General features: G+C 32.7%; 1 pseudogene; it reads left to right on the plus strand.

Annotated features, from left to right (window-relative positions):
• The first annotated feature begins 450 nt into the window (after window positions 1-450).
• On the plus strand, window positions 451-827 carry LOC112908922 (small ribosomal subunit protein eS25 pseudogene; annotated as a pseudogene).
• The last annotated feature ends 18577 nt before the right edge of the window (window positions 828-19404 follow it).

Here is a 19404-nt window from a genome sequence, read left to right on the forward strand (position 1 = left end):
TCTATATTAAGAAAAAAGAAAGATCTCAAATAGACAACTCAACGTTATACCTCAAGGAACTAGAAAAATCATGACAAACTAAGTTCAATTTAGCAGAAGGAAGGAAATAATAATGATCAGAGCAGAAACAAATGAAATAGAGACCATAAAACCAATATAGAAAATATCAATGAAACTAAGACCTGATTTTTGAAAAAATAAGCAAATACTGGCAAACCTTTATCTAGACTCAGAAGGAGAGAAAGAAGATTCAAATAAATAAAATGAGGCATAAAGGATGATTTTATATAATCAAATAAATGAGGCATAAAAGATGATTGTATATAATCAAATAAAAAATGAGATAGAAAGAGTATCAATTTCAGTACTACAAAAATTGAAGGATAGCTTTTCGTCTGACATCTTAGAGAGGCTGCAGAGGTGGGCGCTGATTAATCTCCTAGCTTTGTAATGCCACTCAAGGATGACAAGAAAAAGAAAGATGCTGGAAAGTCAGTCAAAAAAAAAGATAGAGACCCAGTGAACAAATCTGGGGCAATCCCAAAAAGAAAAAGTGGTCCAAAGGCAAAGTTCGGCACAAGCTCCATAACCTGGTCTTCTTTGACAAAGCAACATGTGACAAACTCGGTAAGGAAGTTCCCAACTATAAGCTTATAACTCCAGCTATTGTCTCCGAGACAGAAGATTTGAGGTTCCCTGGCCAGGGCAGTCCTTCAGGAGCTCCCTAGTAAAGGAATTATTAAACTGGTTCAGAGCACAGAGCTCAAGTAATATACACCAGGAAAATGAAGGGTGGAGATCTCCCAGCTGATAGTGAAGATGCATGAACAGATCCCATCAACTGTACATTTTATAAAATAAAAAATAAAACAATATTTATTAAATAAAAACATTCAAAGGCTGGTAAGAGACTACTATGAACAATTATACGCAAAAAATTGGATAACCTAGTAGAAATGGATGAAGACTTCAATATATATGAGGTCCCAGGAGTGAAGGATGAAGAAATAGAAAATCTGAACAGATTAGTTAAGACTGAAATTGAAGCATTAATCAAAAATCTCCCAACAAAGAAAAGTTTAGGATCAGATGGTTTTATTTTTTTTTTTATTTTTTTTTTTTTGTTGTTGATCAGATGGTTTTACAGGTGAACTCTACCAAATATTTAAAGAATGAACAGCAATATTTCTTAAACTCTCCCCAAAAAATTAAAAATAAAAAAGTACTTTCAAAATCATTTTATGACACTAGTATTAGCCTAATACCAAACCAGATAAGGACATTGCTAAATTAAAGGACTAAAGTACATATTAGATGCAAAAATTCTCAACAAAATACTACCAAACTGAAACCATCAGACCATTTAAAAAAAAGAATCATACTTCACATTCAAGTGGGAAATATTCCCGAGATGCTACATGGTTCAACATACACAAATGAATAAATATGATACACCACGTTCATAGAATAAAGGATAAAAATCATATGATTATCTCAATACAGGCAGGAAAAGTATTTAACAAAATTCAACATCCTTTCATGTTAAAAACTCTCAGCAAATTAGGTATATAAGTAATGTACATCAACATAATAAAGGCCACATATGAGAGGCCCTTAGTTAACATAATATTCAAAGGTGAAGGGATGAGGAACAAAGCAAGGAACCAGGAACAAAGCAAGAGTGCCCACTCTAACCATTTCTGCTCAACATAATACTGGAAGTACTAACCAAATCAATTTGACAAGAAAAAAGAAACAAAAAAGCATCCAAGTCAGAAAGAAAAAAGTAAAATTGACTCTCTAAATGATATGTTCTTTTATATAGAAAATAATATATACTCCACTAAAAATTGTTAGGACTAATAAGCTAATTCAATAAATAAAATTGATATACAACTATCAGCTGCATTTCTATACATTAACAATAAACTACCTAAAAAACAAAATAAAGAAAATCCCATTTTTAATAACATCAAAAATAATCAAATACTAAGGAATACATTAATCAGGAAGTGAAAGATCTGTACACTGAACTCTAAGACATTGATGAAAGAAATTAAAAAAGAAACAAATCAATGGAAATATATTCTGTGTTCATGGATGAAAATATTAGTATTGTTAAAATGTCCATACTACTCAAAACCACCTATAGTTTCAATGGAATCCTAATCAAAATTTCAATAACATTTATCACAGAAATTGAATAAACAATCCTAAAATTTATGTGGAACTTCAACGACCCTGAACTGGCAAAACAATCTTAAGAAAGATAAACAAATTAGAGGCACCATGCTTCCAAAGTTCTGACTATATTACAAAGCTTTGATAATCTAAATAGTACAGACAAATGGAACAGAACTGACAACCTAGAAATAAATCTACCACATGTCGTCAACTAATTTTCACTAAGGTACTAAAAATACTCAGAGGGGAAAGAATAGTGTTCAATAAATGTTGCTAAGAAAATAGATATTCATATGCAAAGAAATTGGACAAGTAACAAAAATTAACACAACATGAATTGAAGACTTAGATATAAGACCTAAAACAATAAAACTCCTAGAAGAAAACATAGGGAAAAAAGCTCCTTGATATTAGTTTTGGCAATAATCTTTTGCATATGACACCAAAGCACAGGCAACAAAAACGAAATAAATAAGTAGGACTATATCAAACTAAAAACCTTCTGCATAACAAAAGAAATAATCAACAAAATGAAAGGGAAAACTATAGAATAGGAAACATATTTGTAAATCATCTATCTGATGAGGGATTAATACCCAAATATATATAAAAAACTCATGCAACTCAATTTAAAAAACCCAAGTAACCTGATTTTAAAATGTGCAGAAATTCTGAATAGTTTTCCAAAAAAGACATACAAATGACCAACTGTATATGAAAAGATGTTCAGGGGATGCCTGGGTGGCTCAGCGGTTAAGCATCTGCCTTCGGCTCAGGATCAAGTCCCACATTGGGCTCCCTACGAGGAGCCTGCTTCTCCCTCTGCCTGTGTCTCTGCCTCTCTCTGTCTCTCATGAATAAATAAATAAAATCTTTAAAAAAAATGCTCAGCATCACCAATCATCAGCAAAATACAAATCAAAACCACAATGAGAGGGGTGCCTCGGTGGCTCAGTCTGTTAAAAGATAGTCTCTTGATTTCAGCTCAGGTCATGATCTCAGGGTCTTAGATGGAGCCCTGCATTATTAGGCTCTGTGCTCAGTGCAGAGTCTGCTTGAGACTCTCTCTCTCTCCCTCTCCCTCTCTGTCCCTCTCCCTGTCCCTCTCCTTGCTCTTGTGAAATTAATTAATTCTTTTAAAAAACTACCATGAGACATCACCTCACACCTGTTAGAATGGATCAAGCTCCCCACAGGGAGCCTACTCTTCCCTCTGCCTGTGTCTCTGCCTCTCTCTGTCATTCTCATGAATAAATAAATAAGTTTTATTTTATTTTTTTAAAAAAAGACAAGAGAAAACAAATGCTGGCATGAATATGGAGAAAAGGAATCCCTTATGTACAGTTGGCAGGAATGTAAATTGCTGTAGCCACTATGGAAAACAGCATGGAAGTTCCTCAAAAAAATAAAAATAGCAGTATCATGTGATTCAGCAATCCTACTTCTAGGTACATATCCAAGGAAATGAAATCACTATCTCAAAGAGATATCTGCACCCCCATTTTTATTGCAGCATTAATGACAACCACCGAAACCACCACCAAAAAAAAAAAAAAGAGAGAGAGAGAGAGAGAGCATGCCCACATCAAATAAACTAGGTAACCCAGTGTGGCCATGTGCAGCGAGTCAGGCACTGGAGTTTAGCTGTTTACTGCCCTGTGAATGCAATGAACTACTTGATGAGCTACCCATGGGCTCTGTCAAAGCAACATGTAATTTCACTATATAGGGTCATGAAAACCAGCTCATCTATTCCATACCAGCAGATGACCAGGGTGTGGCTTCTTACCTTATTTCCACTGTCTTTCCTTCCCCATACCATTAAATGTGGAATATATTTCCACTTAACCAGAATCAAGTTCAGTTGCCACAATCACATATTCTTAACTGATAAAAATATTCATGATTTTATTCTTTAAATATAGTACTATCGACTTAATTCAGTGACAGTTATAACCACCTGAAGTCCTTTTACATAGCTTAATGTATTTATCACCTGGAATATATGCACTCTTGTCCAATGTTCCTGAATTTCACTCTAGAATATTCATTAAAAATGGAAGATCTACTAATTTATTTAATCATAAAGACTTTGGGACTTGAATTACTGCTATAGTTACATTGATATTTCTCCCACCATGATGTTTAAATTTTCATTCATATTCTTTTTCCTATTTAAATGAAATATTTCCTTTTTGAAGGGTCCACATTTTTCTTCAATTATCTAAACTCTATTTTAAGATAATACAGGTACTTCACCTTATAGCAGATAATCACATAAATATTAAATTATTGCAAATATTAATATACTGTAATGTGTTAATCTATTATGTTAGATCTAGAATTTTTATAATAGCAATCCATCATTTATAATCTATGAATAAAATACACAATAACAAGGGTGGGACTTTTTTAAAATTGGAAATTCAAATTTGGGAAAGGTCTTAACAAAAAGCTTCAATATTCAGAACTGATTTTCTCACAAACAGCAGTTTTGTATTTGTTTTGGTTGTTCTTTTTTATTATTATTAAATCCTATAACTTGAAAGAAATATGCAATCAAAGGCACTTTTGGAGATAAGATAGCACTGACTGAAGAACACCTTTATAGTCTCCTAAATATAAACTACAAAAATAAGTTTGTCTTGAGAAAGAACATGTTCCTTAGACTGTAAGATATGAAAATAACACATTTTTAAGTTTTTAGTTTTTACTGTTGGGAGGGAGAAAAGTACCCAATACATCTAAAAGAGCCCTACACTATAATCTGCCAGTCTTTAATTATGTAGACTGCCATTTTAAAGGGTCAACATAGTGGAGAAAAGTATAGTAGACTTTGAAATAACATGGATTGAAGTTTAAATTGTTCAATTATACTATATATAATCTATGATGCATATTTTTTTCATATTTCATGATTTCTGAAGAAAAAATTCAGCAATTACTGTCATCCAGTCATGATGTAGTTGTTATTGCTTGAACATGAGTAAGCATCAGAAGTTTTAGTCAAAAATAGCAGAACGGATGTCTGTGGCTGGGAACCTAATAAACACAATGGTTAAATACATTTTAATTCTAGAAGCAAGTGATTGTGAGGAAGAGGTGGGATCAGTGGTGACTTGATACGTTTAATAATAATGATGGAATAGAACAGTTGTACATACTTACAAAGCTAGCTTTAGAGTTCATAATAAAAAAACTTTGAATTCCTTTATGTATTCCTTAAAAAAATGCTGTTCCATTAACTTTATGGAATTACAGAGTATTATAGAGCTACTGAGGACTATGATACATATGGAAACACAAATGTGGCTTATTCTGCATCAATATGTTGATTCAGAAAAATCAGACTGTGAATACAAAGAAAATTTAAGAATGTCTTACCCAATCCATTTCACTCATATTTTCCTTTTAAATATGTAAAACATACATATATGAGCAAATATATGTCAAATTAAGCCTAAAGAAGATCCTTCAGTATGCACACAATTTCAAGTCAGAAGAAAGTATTGTGCCACAGCATAATTAATAGCATCAATTTAGTGGTATGTAAGATAATGGTGCATCTTTGAATCAATGCATCTTGAATTGGATCATACCATATTTATTCTTTTTACCTTGGGTCAATTTTTTGAATCCCGCCTCAATTTCAGTTTTCTTATTCATAGAGTTTTTATGAAAACTAGAAGTCCTCTGTCTTAAAAAGTCTGTCCTATAATATACCTTCAATACACAGTTATTAGTATTATTTTTATTTATTAAAATGCCCACATTCTCCATTGAATAAATAGCTGGGACCCAAAATACAATTTTGAAAATAGATCGTTTTTTTCCACTTGTATAATTGCATAAATACACTGTTTATTATCCCTATTATAGTTCTTTATACTAAAACTCATGACAAACTCTAAAATGGTCCTCATTCCAAATATGATTGAATACCTCTCCTTTACAAAAAATGATAGTTGCATCAAAAACTTCCTGTAAGTAGTCACATTTTTGGGGGAGGCTATCATTTGAGTGTCAAAATTTTAAAAAAATATAGTAAGGCACTATTTTTATCTGTTCTTTTAAAATAACACTTTTATTTTGGACTGGCACTTATTTTCACATATTCAATAGGTAGAACTGATTATAATCTAAATCATTTTTGTGATAAAGTGAGTTTCAAGTTTTTCTTTTTATAAATCTTGGGACTCAGTTGCAAGTTTCACCTTTGTGCTCTAAACTTTGATAATCAAAATTCAATGGCCAAGTATGTGTCTAGAAAGACATTACTGTCATGGAATAGCATTCATAAAAGGTGACAACTGGCAATATGACAACATAAGACTGCAGATGAAACATCCTTTAAAAATGACAAATCCCTTCTAGAAAAAGTAGCTAGCAAAAACAAAGAAGATAATTATAAGTTATAAAAATGTCCAGAAAGAATTTATGATTATATTTTCCTTACTGGCTAGCCGATTTAACAAGTGAGGAATGAAAAGGATGAGGCAGTCATCTGTATGACCCAATAAAGTGTAAGCTATTAGTATTCTACATTAATCTATACATAAATATTTAATTCTCATATATCTTCCAAGAGCACTTTAATTGGTCACACATGTCACTGGGCACCCTTGAACATGCTCAGAATCATTTGAAGACTTAGGGTTGAAGTGTCAAGTTTCCACTTAGCATAGGTGTGAGTAAATTAGTAAAACTGAGGATCTTATTATTAATATATCATTTATACTCACTGGCCAGTGAATATATATCAAAGAATTCTAAGTTGTCATAATTTACACTGTTGAAGTAATTTTAACAATCATAAGGAGTCATAGCAGTAAACTGTTTCTGTGGAAAGCAGTATCTGTCACCACTTGTCCCCAAACCCCCTGTGTAAATATGAATCTATGTTCCCATTGTGCCAGCTGGCAGAGAATATGAATATAACCCAAGTGGCCCTTATTACATTTCAAGTTGGAAAAGAAAGTGTGTTGCCTTGGTAAGGAAGGGATGGAAAGAAATTAATACTAACAGATTTTTTTTTAACCTAAGAGATTCATGCCATGCTTTTACATTCTTTTTTTAAATTGACACTTAGAGTTTCACTTCAGAAAAAAATGCATAATACAGGAAATTGGGGAAATGGGATAAAGAATCACCATCTGCACATGATTTATTTTATATTATTTTTTGTTTATTACTCTTTTGGAAGCTAGATGAAGTTAATTCTATATAATATCTTATTTTTAACTTAACATTCTTATCAAATAATTTTCCATGCTGCCAACTTCACAATGACTAATTTAACAATGCAAAATAATTAATCAAAGGTATATTCCATGTTTATTTATATTTGTATTCCTTTTTTAATTTATAAATGACACTATAATACCTATAGAAGCTTTGATATTTTGAGACTTTTTAATAAGCAGAGTATCATACTATTATTTTATTTTGTTTTAATAAGATTTTTAGTGAGATTCAATTTGACATATATTTATAAAGAAGAGCTGTGACTTCCCTATTATTACCAAAGTGTAGATTTGAGCAAGGTACTGAACCTCCCTTAGTTTCAGTCTCTTTACCAATTACATGGAAACATGTTTTTACTTCACGTGGATTTTGTGAAGCTTGGACTCTGTGTGGACCCCAACATCTAGAGGCTAATTCATCTCCTTTTCAACTTTCTCTTCTCCACTTAGAGTGTGTTCTTTTTGAAAATTGGCTGATCATAGAGAAATGCTTTACTTACTTTATTACTATTTATTTACTTTATTATTTTGCTTATTATATTAATCATGTCACAGCTGCAGTAATTGTTTTTCAATGTTAAGCTTTTTGTTTATGTTAAATGTAGACTGAAATACATATTTTTAAGGAGGCATTCATTTGAAATGTTTGATAAAAATTTGCTTTACCTTTCTTCTTAATTTTTGCAGGCTTAAAAATATAATTCTTCAATCATAAAGAAATATAAATTTATAATTTCAAGGTAAGAATTTAAGTGGTTCTGAATGGGCTGTTTTTTTGTTTTTGCTTTTTTGGGGGGTTTTTGCCACTTGGTTAACAAATATTTCAGAGAAGTTACTGAGTAAGGATTCTCTTCTCCATTAATTTATGACTCTCTAAGTGATTCTAGTTTTGCTGTTGTTGTTGTTACTCCATCTCTTTCATCGTCCACCAATACCAACCGTGGCACTGTAAAAAGACTAACCTTGCCTAACCAATACTGAGAACAGTTTTTAGTGGTTTCTGTAATGGGTTTTATACACTATTGATTCATTTTGTATGTATCAGTGAAGGATAAACACATAACAATAGACATAACAATGGCAAACTGATTGACAGGAATTTTGGAAGAACATTCCTCAGGGATTACATGAAAGTTTTACATTACCAATGCCCCTAAGGCTGGCTCAGAGCTGGTCTTCCATAATAATAAGCTGATATTTGTTAAGGGCTTACTATGAATGGGCCAAATATTACTCTAAATGCTGCACATGTATTATCATTTTTCCCTTAATGTAATCTTTAAATTATCTCCTAATGACCTATGAATTTGCTCAAAGAGCTAAAGGACACTATGGACAAAGAACCAAAGGAAACCAGGAGAACAATGTCTCAAAAAATAGACAATGTGAATAAAGAAAAAATATAAAAAAGAATCAAGTAGAAATTCTGGACCTGAAAAGTATAATAACTGAAATGTCCTATGAGTAAACTGATGCACAGAGAGCCAAGTTTACATATCTGCTAGGACAGAGAGCCAGAATTTGAACCTGCATAAGGTTCATGGTCTATCTGTCCTGTCAACCTGACTGTACATAAGAGCCCACTGGTTACATCACCTGTACTGGCCAATCCCAAAAGTAGAAGTTTACACTAAGAAGACTCCTTTAGAGTGTCATCCACATGAATAATTCTAATAGTTATTTAAGATATGGAAAAAGATTTAAGGAGATTACAAATAGAAACATGACATTTAAAAAAAAAGAAACATGACATTTAGTATAAGAAAAAGATATCAATTTCCCTAAAATATCATGATATTTCTAAAAGATTTTACAACCCAATATTAGCAAAATATAGGGCAGCAAATCTCTCAAGACACTACTTTTGGTTATTTTAAGAATATTCTGAAAAGCCACTAGACATTGTGTGCCTGTGCACTGAAAATTTAGATTCATTCACCTAAACATATTCCAATTCAACAAATTTATCATTCAAAAAATAGAACTATGGAGCAGGATATACATATAAAGCATATACAAGCCACTTTATAAATTTTGTCAACCTCAATTAGGAAAATGCATAAAAGAAAAACCAAATGATGTAAACTTAAATGAGAAAATAAGGATGTCAACTTTTATATAAAGCAAATTTTGAAAATACCGCATGTATATAAATATTACTGAAAAAACTGATAAGACTTTTAACAGTGCTAAACTCTGGATGGTAACATTGTAACTAATGGGTCTTTCTTCTTTATACTTGTGGATATTTGAAGTTTTTCCACAGTAGGTATTTAATAATTTTATATTTATTTAAATGTAATACCAAATGGAAAAAGTAGCAAAACACAAACTCAGAATTATGTTAATTTGAGAGGCAAAATGCGAACCTAAAAAAGTTAAGATTATATGGTTACATTATTTGATCATATTTCTTTGCTTTTGCCTATAGTTCTTCAAACAGCATGTGTTGTTTTTATAATCAGAATAAAGTTATAGAATACTTTGTTCTGTATATTGACCAAAAAATTGCTAAGATGATTTTTAAAAGGAAGTACAATGTGAAAGCGTATTGTTTTCCTTCTGATTAGAAAGCTAACCCTTGACAATCCCCAGATCTGGTGCTGAGTGGGCCAGAACTGTATCGGCAGACTCATCATTCATACCTACTGCCTTATTTCTGAGACTTAGCAGTCTGTTACAAAGAAGCTTTTCAAAATTATTTGTTAAATTAATTCCACACATTCAATCTAGGCGAACAGAAGGTTCAGTCCTGACCAGTAAAGAAGGAGTTCACTCCTTTCGTGATGTTACAGCTTCTCCTTCAGGCAGAGCTCAGACTCCAAATACAATGAGAGTCTTGCTTTAACTTCAAGTACCTATTCTTCATGCCTCCAGTTTCCTAATGTATAACCTTGGGAAAACTACTTAAACATTATGAGATTATTTCTCCCATTTTCAAAATGAAGATAGTATTATCTAATTTTTAGGGTAGCTATGTTAATCAAGTAAATGTAATTATAACCAACCTGTAGTTCATCTGGACATATGATAAACTAAATTGAGTTCAACAGATTTATACACTTTGGTAATCCATTGTTTTTTTTTTCTTTTTTATTGAATAAACTTGATATGTAATGTTGTGTACGTTTAAAGTACAGAGAGTGTTACTTTGATACATTTATATACCATACTATGGTTGATGTCACAATATTTATCATATAATTACAGTACAATCATTATTTTCTACATTCAGTATACTGTGTATTAGATATCTATGGTTTCTTTACTATTTGTTCTAAGTGTATACCCTGAAACACCATCACTTTGATCCGCACCCTCCCTTGCCCCACCGTCACCTGGTAACCACCATTTTTTTTACATGCTTTTAAAAAAAAATTTGTTTTTAAGATTTTATTCATTTATTCATGAGAGACACAGGGGGAGGGGGGCAGAGACACAGGCAGAAGGAGAAGCAGGCTCCATGAAGGGAGACTGACGTGGGACTTGATCCCAGGTCTCCAGGATCAGGCCCTGGGCTGAAGGCGGCACTAAACCGCTAAGCCACCTGAGCTGCCCACATGTTTTTTTTTTTTTTTTAGATTGCACATATAAGTGATATCATACAGTAATTGTCTTTTTCTGTCTGAATTATCTAATCATGTAGCATAATATACTCAAGGTCCACCTATGTTGTTGCAAATAAGAAAATATCTTTCTCATGGCTGAATAATATTCCATTGTATATATATTTCATATACTTTTCATTCATTCAACCAGTAATAGGCATTTGGAGTGTTTCCATATCTTGGGCATTGTGCAGTAAACATGAGAGAAACATGAGAGTGCAGATATCTCATCAAAATCACATTCCCATTTCCTTTGAGTATATACCCAGAAGTGTAATTACTGGATCATATAGTAATATATTTTTAATTTTTTGAGGACATTCAATATTGTTTTCCATTTGGTTATACCAATTTACATTCCTACCAACAAGGTATAAGGATTCTCTTTATACCACATCCTCATCAATACTTGCTGTATCTTGTCTTATAATGATAGCTATTCTAACAGGTCTGAGGTGATGTCTCATTGTGGTTTTGATTTGATTTCTATTGTGATTAGTAAGTTGAGCATCTTCTCATGTGTCTGTCAGCCATTATGATGTCCTCTTTGGAGAAATGTCTATTAAGTTCTCCTGCCCAATTTCTAATTGGATTATTGTTTTTGTTATTGAGTTGCATGACTTCTTTATATATTTTGGATATTAGACCCTTAGGTGTTATATGGTTTGCAAAAATGTTCGCCTATTCTATATATTGTCCTTTTACTGTGTTGTTTATTTTGCGGTGCAGAAGTTTTAAATGTGATATATAGTCCCATTAGTTGATTTTTTTTCTTTTGTTGTCTTTGCTTTTGCCATCATGCCTAAAAAATCAGTATCAATGAACTTCCTCCTTATATTTTCTAGTTTTATGGTATCAGGTCTTATGTTTAAGTCTTTGATACATTTCAAGTTAATTTTTGTGAGTGGTGTAAAAAAAGAAGAGTCCAATTTCATGTTCTGCATGTTTCTCCAGTTTTCCCAATCCATTTGTTGAGAGATTATGTTTTCCCCATTGGATATTCTTGTCTCCCTTGTCAAATAGTTGACTGTATATGCTTCAGTTTAATTCTAGGCTCCCCCTTCTGTTCCACTGGTCAGTGTGTCTATTTTTGTGCTAGCATCACACTGTGTTTAGTACTATGGCTTTATATTATAGTTTGAAATCTGAAGCGTGATAACTCTGGCTTTGTTCTTTTTCCACAGGATTGCTTTGACAATTTAAAGTCTTTTGTGACTCCAAACAAATTTAAGATTTCTTCTTCTAGTTCTGTGAGGAATGTGTGTGGTATTCTGATGGTGACTGCACAAAATCTGTAGATGGCTTTGAGTAATATGGCCATTTTAACAATAGTAATTCTTATAACCTATAAACATGGGATGTTTATGTTGAGGTGTGTTCCCTCTATACATGTTAAGGGTTGTAGCATGAAAGGTTGTATTTTGTCAAATGCTTTTTCTGCATTTAATAAGATGATCATGTGATTCTTTTAAATAAAGATTTTTATTTATTTGAGAGATCATGAGCAAGAACACAAGCAGGGGTAGTGGCAAAGGGAGAGAGAGACGCAGGCTCCCCATTGATCATGATCTCCTGGGATCATGACCTGAGCCAAAGGCAGATGCTTAATTGAGTCAGCCACCCAGGTGCCCCAGATGATCATGATTTTAATCTTTCATTTTATTGATGTGATGTATTAAATTTATTGATTTGCATATGTTGAACCATCCCTACATTCCAGGGATAAAAATTACTTGGTCACGGTGTATAATCCTTTTAATATGTTCTTGAATTCAGTTTGCTAATATTTTTTGAGAAATCTTGCATCCATATTCATCAGAGATATTGGTCTACAGTTTATTTTCCTGTGCTGCTTTTATCTGGTTTTGAGAACAAAGTAAAGCTAGCTTCACAGAATGAGTTTGAGAATGTTCCCTCCTCCTCAATATTTTAGGAGCTTAAGGATGAACTGGCATTAATTCTTCTTTAAATGTATTCAGTAGAGTTCTTCAGTGAAATTATCTGGTCCTAGACTTATCTGTGTTGGGAGGTTTTGTTTGTTTTTGTTTTGTTTTTTAATCATTGCTTCAATCTTTGATCATTGATTCAATCATTGTGCTTATATTTTCTCTTTCTTCCTGATTCAGTCTTCATAGGTTGTATGTTTCTAGAAATGTATCCATCTCTTCTACATGGTTCTATGTATTTCATATCAGTTCTAATGTCTCTTCCATCATTACTAATGTTATTCATTTGAGTCTTTTCTTTGTCTAGCTAAAGGTTTATCAATTTTGCTTATTTTTTCAAAGAACCAAACTTATTTTCATTGATACTTTCTATTGTTTTCTGGTCTTAATTTTATTTGTTTCTGCTTTGATCATTATTATTCCCATCCTTTTGCTAACTTTGGACTTAATTTATTCTGCTTTTTCTGGTTCCTTGAAATGTAGTTAGGTTATTTATTTGACTTCTAATTTCTTAATATATGTACTCATTCCCATAAACTTTCCTTTCAGAACTGCTTTTCTTGCATCACAATATTTGATATATTGTATTTTCATTTTCATTGGTTTTGAGAAAATATTTTTATTTCCCCTATTAATTTTTCTTTGACCCAAAGATTATTTAGAAGTGAGTGTCCATTTTTAAAATGTGTTTCAATTCCAAACTTGCCTTGTTAATTTTGCCTGGACAATGTATCCATCAATAGTAGCATATTGAAATCTCTTACAATTATTGTGTTGCTATCTACTTCTCCCTTAAGATCTGTTATTAATTGCTTAATATATTTTGGTGCTTGGGTGTTGGGAGTACATATGTTTATAATTGTTATATTCTTGATGTATTGACTCCTTTTATCCTTCTATGAAGACTTTCTTTTTATACTTCTTGGCTTGATATCTAATTTATGTAACATAAGTCTGACTTTGCTTGTTTTCTTTTCATCTCCATTTGCTTGGAAATTCATCTTCCATCCTTTCACATTGAGCCTATGTTAGTCTTTAGAGCTGAAATGATTCTCCTATAGGCAGCATATATTTGGGTCTTTATTATTATTTTTTAAAATCCATCCAGCCACTCTGTGCCTTTTGATTGGTGAGTTCAAACCATTTACATTTATGGTGATTATTAATATGTAAGGATTTACTACTGCCATTTTATCTTTTGCCTTTTGGTTTATTTTGTCTCTCATTGTCATTTTCCTTCTATTTCTGTCTACATGTATATGTTGGCAGTTTTCCATGGTGATATGCTTAGGCCCCTCCTCCTTCTTTTAATGTCTCACATCTCCACTCTAAATTTTTGCTTTATGGTTACTCCGAATTTTACACAAAACATCTCATAGATAAAACAGGCTTTTTCTTCTGACAGAAATTTAGTCTTCATTAACCTATAAGGAGTCTAGCCTTTTACTCTTCTCTTTTTGTATTTTTGATGTCACAAATTATTTTTATGTGATTTTATTACCAAGTTATTTTTAATGTTCTTTAATACATATTCTAAAAAAGGCTTATAGTATTCTAATTCACCTTAATCAAAGTTTTATGTACTTTTGTCTTCTCATTTCAGCTTACAGAATTCCTTTCAACATTTGTTGAAGGCAAGTCTAGTAATGGTGAACTCTTTTTTTTTTTTTTTTTTTTGTCTGGAAAAGCCTTTATTACTATTCCATACCTGAAAGATAACTTTACCAAATAGAGTATTCTTGGCTAGAAATTTTCATCTTTTAATATTCTGAATATGTCATTCCATTCTCTCCTGGATTGTAGAATTTTGGCTCAGAAATCTGCTAACAGCCTAATGGGTGGGCATAACTTTGTAGGTTCCTGCCTTTTATCCTACGATGACTTTAAAATTACTTACCATTGACTTCTGACAGTTTTAATATAATGTCTTGAAGAAGGCCTTTTTTGTTGAGATAACAAGGTGTTCAATAAGCTTCATGGACTTACATATCTTCTCCAGGTTTGGGAAGTTCTCACCTCTTATTTCTTTAAATATGATCAATTCCCTTCTCCCTCTCATTTTCTTCTGGGATACCCATTATCCCTATGTTGGCCTTTCTAATGGAACCAGAAAGTTCTCCTAGTGCTCCTTTACTTTTTTATCTTTTTTTCCTTTACTTTTTAAAAGTCATAATTTGCCCCTCTTTCACCTGAATTATTTCTGTTTCTATCCTTGGCCTTACTAATCTCTCTTCCATATGATTTTCTCTATTTCCAATGCATTCTAATATAACCTTCATCTTATTTATGGAGTTCTTCAGCTCTAGAATCTTTCTTAGAATTTTAATCTTTTTTATAAAGTACTCCTTTTCTTCATTAATTTTATTCCTGGGGTCACTGTATTGCTTTCCAAGCTTTCTTACAGCTGGTTGAATTTTTAAATACAACTATTTTAAGTTTTTTATCAGTTATATCACAATATTTCATGTCTTTGGGATCAGTTGCTGAAAATTAATTTTATTTTTGTGATATCATATTATTATGATTTTTCATGGTATTTGCTGAGAAGTGCCTTTTTCACTGCATTTGAAGTAGTAAACACCTTTCTTATTTAGGCAAAATTTTGTTTATTTGGATTCCAACTGTTCAACCAGTTGATAGGAATCTTCCTTTTGTTTTCCAAAAGGTGACCCTATAACATAAGTCTTTGCTTTCTCTTACCTGAGCTTACAGAGTTTAACACATTAAAAAAAAAAAAAAAAAAGCATGGTGGCAGAATGGGGGAGGTATGTGTATTTATGGCCTATGGCGCTGGCTGTTCCCAAGGCCCAGGAAAGGTACCCTCAAGCAGGAAGGGAACAAAAGTCCATGATTCATCTTGTCTCCCAGGGAAGACAGCAGATGCTTTTCTTCAATTTTCTTTTTTTTTTTTCTCTTTAATTTTCTTTGTCTATCTACTTCTCTTTCCTTTCCTTCCCCTCAGTCACTCTGGTCTCTCTTCAAAGAGAGCAAATGGTCCCTCCAGCTGCAGCACATATGGCCAGGAAGACCCCCACTCACTACCTTTACCCTCACCTCCTCCGCCAGAAAAGTTGTGCTGACTTACTGCTAGACTAACCTGTACTTTCTCTGCCATCACTGTCTCTGCTGTTTCTAGCTCTGCCACCTCCTCCATCGTCCCATCCATTCACTTGTAAGTACACAGATGAACAAATCTCTCAGGCGTCTTGGTATGCTCTACAGAGACACTTTTTTTTTTTTCCAGTTACAGATGTTCATTTAAATCAAAGGGGAGAGAAAAAAAAAAAGAATGAAAAGCCCAGGACCAAATGGATTCATTGGAGAATTCCATCAAACATTTAAAGAAGAATTAATATCAATCCTTTAAAAAATTACAGAGAATGCAACACTTCAAAAATCATTTTACTAGGCCAGAATTACCCTGATACCAAAATCAGACACAGATTCTACAATAAAAAAAGATAACTACAATATCCCTGATGAATATTGACACAAAAATCTTCAACAAAATACTAGCAAACTCAATTTAAAACACATTAAAAGTATTAATCACCAGAAACAAGTGGAATTTATTTCTTAAACAAATTACTACTTCTATTCAACATAGTAATGGAAGTTCTAGCTTAAGAAATTAGACAATAAAAGGAACAGAAGAATCCAAATTAGGAGGAAGAAGCAAAATTTGCGTTCACAGATGATCTTCCATATGTAGAAAATCCTAGATTAAACACACACACACACAAACTGTTAGAACTAATGAACAAATTCATACAAAAACCAAATGTATTTCTACACACCAAAGACAATCTACAAAGGAAATTGTTTTTAAATTCATTTACAGTAGCACTTACTGTACTTAGGTATGAACTCAACCAAGGAGATGAAAGACCTGTACATTGAAAACTATAAAACATGGCTCAAAGAAATTAAATACACAAATAAATGGAATGACATTCCAAGTTCATGGATCAGAACACTTGATATTATTAAAATATCTACACCATTCAAAATGATCTACATATTCAATGCAACCCCTATCAAAACCGGATCGCTTCTTTTGGTAGAAACTGAATTCTAAACAACTCTAAAATTCATATAGAACCACAAAAGACCTTGAATAGCCAGAAAACAAACAAACAAACAACCCTCTTAAGGAAAAAAAAACTGAAAACCTCCTCACACCTCTGGATTTTAAAACATATTACAAAGCCTAAATCAAAAGTTGGATGCTTAACCAACTGAGCCCAGGCACTCTCACAACATGCATTTAAACAAAGAAGTATGAAACAAATGTGTGAAACTTTTAGAATGTTTTCATAGCCCTGGTATAGGGATTTCCTAAAGAAAACAGAAAATAATTATCATATTAAGAACTCAAAAATTCACCACTGTATAATTGAAAAGAAATGCATTCATTAAAGGACTTTTTAAAAATGAAAAGATAAAACACATTTAGGAAAAGATACTTGCCAATTAAATATCAACAAAGAATTAATTATAAGAATACATGAAGTTCTTCACCATATCAATAAACAGATCATCCAATAAAAGATGAGGCAAGAGATATAAGCAGGCATTTTTACAGAAGAAATACAGATGATGAGTAAATATATGAATACATATACAACTTCTCACTAATTAGAAAAACACAAGTCAAAACCAAAATGAATAATGAAATACAATTTTACACTGAAGAGAATAGCAAAAAATATAAAACCAAAGCTGGATAATACCAAATATTGGTAAGAATGGGGAGCACAATAAAAATTATCATACACAGTCTGTGGCCATGTAAATTTATATGGCAAACTGTGTATGCAGTTGGGTGGATGTGTATTGTTGACTTAGCTAAACTGGAATTATGTTTCCCAACATTGTCCCCGTGCACAGTTACAAGTTAATGTAGGCCACCAGAAACAGTTTATAAAAGGCTGGTAGGCAGAAGTAAAGCAGTAGCTATGTTCTTCATGCTTGAAAGATCAGTTCAGAATACCGAGCACTGATACAGCTTACACATACTGTCACTTATCAGCTGACTCACCTGGGTGGTGTGAGGCACTAGTCAGCCCACACCTCCAATGGCTCTTCTGACTCTTGCAGGATTCTCATTGGGCTGGGTACTCATGAGCCCTGTGTGGAAGAACACCATGTTCTTCCAGAAGATATGCTCATCATCAAATGTGTAGACCTAGAGGCAAAAAAGACAAGGGTTTAGTTTGTCCCCATGGGTCTCTGCCCGTCCATTCTCTATCCTATGTAATACCATCTCTTCCTGACTACCTGCCACGTTGACCTTAAACTCCAATACCAAACACAAAACATTAGCTTTAAAAGACTGTTAAAGCAGCTTCCACAAAAGCACAAGGTCAAATTCTTAAATTAAGTGTCTTCTATGCATATCAGTCATAGCATCCTATTCCTTTGATTGAACCTTGACTGTCCAGCTCATTATGAAATGAAGAAAATAACACAATCTCTAGCAAGTAGTAGTTTACTATGTCATCAACAATGAAAAACACATTGACTTTACCTTCTTTTCCTGATACATTTATTTAAGGACAAAATAATACATGAAATTCACCATTTCTTCAAAATGTATGCTTAACACCTATGTGCTTTCTCTCTATTGACCTTTACTCGGGGTTAAATTTATCACTGATGGGAAGCATAATTCATAATAATGCTTGGTGCTCCCTCCCAGAAAAGTGATGCCATCAACAGGGATGAAATAACCAGAGAATCTGGGGCAGATTTAAATGTCATCTATCAGCAATAGAGTACTTGTGCAAAGGATCGACCTGAGAAACAGTATCTAACCAGGGAATCCAGTATCCAAGGCAATCTAAAGGTGTTAAAGAGAATAGATCACCAGTGAAACAAAGGAATTGAAAAGGAGGACCAAGGAATGAAAATAAATTTATAAATTTGAAGGTGAGAGGTACAGCCTAGAGGAATCCTCTAAGGAAAGGAAGGCAACAATAGCTGGTGATTTTTCTCATGGTGTCTGGTGAGGGGAATAAAAGCAAGTAACACCTATAATTGTACTGTAATCATTACATTTTTTCCCCATATAGCACTTTATTCTTTACAGATACCACAGAAGATTTCTTGGGACTAAAGACCTTATTGATCTGAGGAAAACATAAATACAACTTGAAAAATTAAATGATAGAATATAGTTGAGTTAAACTATTGGTAACAACATATAAACTTCAAATATTGAATTCAGTATTTGGATCAACATTGTAATTACCAAGTATTCTGGCACTATGCTATACAGACATTCATTAATAAATGATCAACTTCTAACATTACAATGTAAGGAAATATTGTTTAGCACTGGTAAAATGAGGAATATATGAATTTCTAATTTCAATAAATTTTAAAATATTTCTATAGGGCAGCCTGGGTGGCTCAGCAGTT

Source organism: Vulpes vulpes, chromosome 7, assembly GCF_048418805.1.
Source record: "Vulpes vulpes isolate BD-2025 chromosome 7, VulVul3, whole genome shotgun sequence".
Taxonomy (NCBI): domain Eukaryota; kingdom Metazoa; phylum Chordata; class Mammalia; order Carnivora; family Canidae; genus Vulpes; species Vulpes vulpes.